Here is a 5,311-nt window from a genome sequence, read left to right as displayed (position 1 = left end):
GAGCTCGGCGAGCCCTGTGATGGGTGCCCGAGGGGGCGGAGGCTGCAGGTGTCCATCCCTCCTAGGGCACCTGCTCGGGTTTGGGGAGAGCCAGTGCGCACGGGAAGGACAGAAAATGCCTTCCCCTCGAGCCGCTGAAGAGGAGGGAATGGCCCACGAGCCTGGCAGCGTCTTGCACAATGCGGGCCAGCGGTTCTCCGCGGACCACCCCGCCTTCCTTCCTGGGCACCGGGTACGGGGAGGCCCCCAGGGGCAGCGGGAGAGCGGGGAGTCGGCTCATTGCCACCGGACGGACGGAGGGCGGCCGCAAGGTTACTCCCCGTTCCCTAGGGCGGCATCGGAAGCAGGCCCGCTGGTCCGGGAGCCTGAGCCCAGGGAGGGCACGGCTCTGGGACGGCCTCCCAGGCGCTGGGCCTGCAACAGGGCCTGTCCTGCGCAGGCAGCACTGGCAGCGAGTGCGCCTTCCTGCTTCGGGTGGGTTCTACCAATCTGGACACTGGCTATCACACTGACCTTGGGTCCAGCCCAAATTAGCTTCCTGTGGATGTTGACGTCTCCCGGGAAGGGTAAGCGCTGGATCAGTGGGGCGCCCTGACCGCAAACCTTCTTCTGGCCCAGCCCCAGGCCTTTACTGACCTCAAGGTCGGGTTTGACTTTTCTAGGGGGAGGAAATCTTTGGGGGAGCCTGGCTCCCTTCGCTTTGTTACTGGCCGTGTGTCTGTCTTGGCCCCACCCACTCCAAGTTCCAGGGGCAGAAATAACAGGAATAACTGATATTTGGAGACAGGCCCTCCATTGGCTGGTGACCTTGGGGTCTGTTCTTTGCATAGCTCTCGCCTCCCTTGGTTTGTCCACCTTCCCCGGGAGGGAGGCAGGGTCTCACCACTCCGCTGTGTGCAGGAGGCGGGTGAGCTGGCGAGACCCAGTGCCCCTGTAGGTCATCCAGCCCCGAGAGCCGGAGGGCAGCGCCTACCAGGTCTTCTGTCTCCAGCTCGTGTTCTTTCCACTGCACTCCCCCCAGAGAAGGTCTGATTTCAGTCTGCCCCTGCTTTTATTCACTTCTTCAGGATGATGAATAGCAGTTTTGTTTGTTTTTTAATCCTCACCTGGGAATATTTTTCCATTGATTTTGGAGAGAGTGGAAGAGAGAGGGAAAGACGGAGAGAAACATCAATGTGAGAGAAACACATCCATTGGTTGCCTCCTGCAGGCGCCCTGACCAGGTCCTGGGCCGGGGAGGAGCCTGCAGCAAAGGTACATGCCCTTGACCGGAATCCAACCCGGGACCCTTGAGTCCGCAGACCTATGCTCTGTCCACTGAGCCAAACAGGTTAGGGCATAAATAGCAGTTCTGTACATACTTGTCTTTTTAAAAACCAGCTTCTTGCCGAAACCGGTTTGGCTCAGTGGATAGAGCGTCGGCCTGCAGACTGAAGGGTCCCAGGTTCGATTCCGGTCAAGGGCATGTACCTGGGTTGCGGGCACATCCCCAGTGGGAGATGTGCAGGAGGCAGCTGATCAATGTTTCTCGCTCATCGATGTTTCTAACTCTCTATCTCTCTCCCTTCCTCTCTGTAAAAAATCAATAAAATATATTTAAAAAAAAATAAAAAAATAAAAACCAGCTTCTTACTTGAAATTTACATAAGGCACTTAACCAATGTTACCCCAATAAGTTTAATTTAATATGAATAATTAGCCCTGGCCGGTATGGTTCAGTTGGTTAGAGCACCGTCCTGTACAGCAAAGGGTAGGTTTGATCCCAGTTGGGGCGAATGTGGGAGGCAGCCAATCAATGTTTCTCTCTCTCCCTTCCTCTTTGTAAAACTAATAAAAAATAAAATAAAACAAAATATTCTTTAAAATATTTATTAAATATAAAAGAAGAAATACACCTGAAATTTATATAATGTTTTTAATCAATGTTACCTCAACACATTTAATTTAAAAATAATTATTAAAAAAAACCCCAGCTTCAACAGGTACTAGATGTTGGGATAGCTTTAGACTCTCCGTGTGTGCACAGGCCTGCTCACCACCACGCTCTCCGGCTGCCACCTGCACAGGCACAGTTCATCTTGTCTCTGGTCGAGTTGGCTGTGGGATGCTGGGCAGGATACCTGGTGCCCAGAACGACTGCCAAAGGTGGAGGGCTGTGACCAGGGCCGTGGTCAGGAGGACTTGGCCTGGAGAAACCCCAGGACACCGGGAGAGTGGCCACATCACGGTGGGGAGCCCTTTAAGGACATCTGAGCTGTCACCCTGTTTTGAAAGAGGAGCCTCCTGACAGGGCAGCCACACCCATGAATTTAATGAGTTTCACTGAACTCCTCCAAGGAGCACAATGCCCTGAGGAGGGACAGGGACCTGGAAAATCTGGTCCCTGCCTTAGGGGGTTTCCCAGTGCAGCAGGGAGAGAGTGCCCCAAGCCCCACTGCCCCACACGATTAAGAGTGGTTAGTGGATTAAGAGTGGTTAGTGCTCTGGGTCCGGAAGGAGGTGTCAAGGGATGGGGGCTCCAAAGGCTGGTGAGGGCAGTGGTTAGAGCCAGCATTGCAGTCCCAGGCCTGGGTGTGCGTTCACCCTCTGCCCCTTGGCTGCCTAGCCCTGCTCTGCTCCGTTTTCTCATGGGTGGTTCTGAGTGTTGAAGAGAAGAAAGTGCATCCGTGCCTGGCAGGACGACTGGCTCATGGAAAGTGAGTGGAAGCTCTTTTTGTGGGAAAAGTGGGACGCAGGCTCAGGAGGCCAGTGTCCCGGGTTCGAATCCCAGCCCTGCCTCTTGTGGGCGTGCACCTTCAGGCCGTTCCTTAACCATCCTGGGCCTCAGGTTTCTTCTCTGTGAATTGGGGATCATCACAGCGCCCTTCTCAGGGCTGCCGCGAGGATGAAACCTTTGGCACAGAGCCCAGCATTACACACGTGAGCGCGGCTCACAGAGGGAACCCTGTATTTCTGAGCCAAGCTTTGGGTAGCCAGGCCGCTGTGGGGCGCTGTCCCCTCCTCCTCTTGGTCCCGCCCTACAGATGCAGGTTTGGGGACAGCATTTAAACTCTCAGAAGAGCATTTTTCCTTTGGTTTATTTTGAGTAATCATAATGAACGTTTAGTTAGCAAATTGCATTTCTCCTTGTCGCACTGAGTGTTTTAGAGTGTTAGACCCAGGAGCCCCCTGGAGGCCTCCAGCCTGGCTCTGTCACTTACAACGAGGACAGTGAGGCTCTCAGAGCTCAGAGACGTGGCTGAGGAGACTGCCTGCGGCACCTGGTGGATGCTCTCTGCCAGGTGACCTGACGTTCAGTCTTTCCCCTGCTCACCCAGCGCGGGTCCACCTTGTGTTGCGCGTTGTAATCACGGCGTCAGTGTGGGCCCCTGAGAGCTGGTGGAAGGACAGCTGAAGGCGTGGCCTGTGGCCGGTGCTGGAGGGTGTGGGCGAGCAGTGCGGTCCACCAGAACCGTGCAGTGTGCGGGGTAGCTGGGAGCCACAGGAGCCACTGAGTGCTTGAAATGTGGCCAGACTCGGAGAAACAGGATCCTTTTAAAAAATGTTTAATCCTCACCCGAGGATATATTTTTTCCATTGATTTTTAGAGAGGTGGGGGGGGGGGGGAGGGCATCAATGTGAGAGAGACACATCGACTGGTTGCCTCTTGCAGGCACCTCAACCTGGGCCAGGGATTGAACCTGCAACTGAGGTACATGCCCTTGACCGGGAATCGAACCTGAGACCCTTGGGTCTGCAGGCGGATGCTCTGACCACTGAGCAAACTGGCCAGGGTGAAACGGAATTCTTAACTACATTCATTTAAATTCATTTAAAGGTAAATGCAGCTGGCCTCCTGTGTCTGGCGGCTCCCCTCAAGGGACAGTACAGTCTGTAGAAGAATTTAAAAACTGGAATTCCTGGGAGCTCTCTGGGGACTGCAGTCAGCTTTTAAATGGAGGTGGGCCTTGGCCTGGCCCAGGCCGGCAACCTGGACCCCTTCATTGGGAGGCCGTGTGCAGGGCTGCAGGCTGCTCTCTGCTCGCCTGCTTTTAGATGCAGATGTACTAGGATGCGCTTTGAGGTGCGGGGCTGCTGGGCCAGGGAAGCCTGGAGAAGGGCCCGGCCTCCAGTAGACATGCCGGTGATGCTGGTGGAGTGGGCCGGACTTCAGGACGCTATGGGGTTGGAATTGCCCCCCTTGGGCTCTGTCTTTGGGCTTACAGCGGAATTAATGGAAACAAACCTAATTTACAGCAACCACATTTGGAGGGAGCATTCTGGAACATTCCATAAAACGATGCGGTGCCTGGGGGAGGCTTGGCCTTTGCAGCCGGGAGAGCCTGTGGTTGGGCGCTGTGCTCATCCACTCTCCAGGCTCCTGTAAGTGGGCCAGGCAGCCGCGTCACCTGACCAGCGCCCTGGTTTCCATTAGGCCAGAGAGCTTTCTCCTGGGGGCAGGCTCCGCCGGAGGGTCCAGCCTGGTGACCGCCCTGTAACCTGCTGCCCACTTGCTCTTTCTTTCACTCTGAGAGGGTCCTGGGGAGGCCTCCTTACAGCCGAATCACTGAGGAAGCTCGTTACAAATGCAGATAGACTTCAGGGGAAAATCACCCACAGGCAGGTTTAAAACATTTATGAGGCATTTGGGGAAACTTGAATAGTCCCTTGATGGTTAATGATATTAAAGGGATTCATACTATATTTTAGGTGAGATAATTGTTTGTGTGGTTCTGTTTATAAAAGGAGTCTTTACCTTTTATTTATTTATTTTAAATATATATGTATGTATGTATGTATATATATATATATAATTTGTTTTTCCTTGAAAAGGAAGGGAGAGGAAGAGAGAGAGAAACATCAATGATGAGAGTCATTGATCGGCTGCCTCCTTTACGCCCCGCACTGGAGATCGAGCCCACAGCCCCGGCATGTGTCCTGAGCGGGAATTGAGCCGTGACCTCCTGGTTGACAGGTCAATGCTCAGCCACTGAGCCCTGCCGGCCAGGCAGGAGCCTCCATCTTGTAGAGGGAATGTGAGATGTTATGGACGCTAAGCTGTGATGTCTGACGCTTTCCTCAAACGCTGTGGAATGGGGACTGTGGAATGGGGAGCGGGTGGGGGCAGAGGGGAACCAGAGTTGATTGTTTGGAGCTATTTGGGGGGGCGGGGAGTCATTTCCTTTTTCTCTACTCACATAACCCTTTGATGTTTCCACAATTAAAGAATAAAAAGGAAAACTGGCTTGCTGGGAGCTGAGAGCCGCTTCTGAAGCAGGGACTGTGGGTGTGTGTCCTTTCCTCTGCCTTCCTGCTGCCCCAGGACCCAGTG

This window comes from Myotis brandtii, unplaced genomic scaffold (genome assembly GCF_000412655.1).
Source record: "Myotis brandtii unplaced genomic scaffold, ASM41265v1 scaffold434, whole genome shotgun sequence".
Taxonomy (NCBI): domain Eukaryota; kingdom Metazoa; phylum Chordata; class Mammalia; order Chiroptera; family Vespertilionidae; genus Myotis; species Myotis brandtii.
This window is presented reverse-complemented; position numbering follows the sequence as displayed.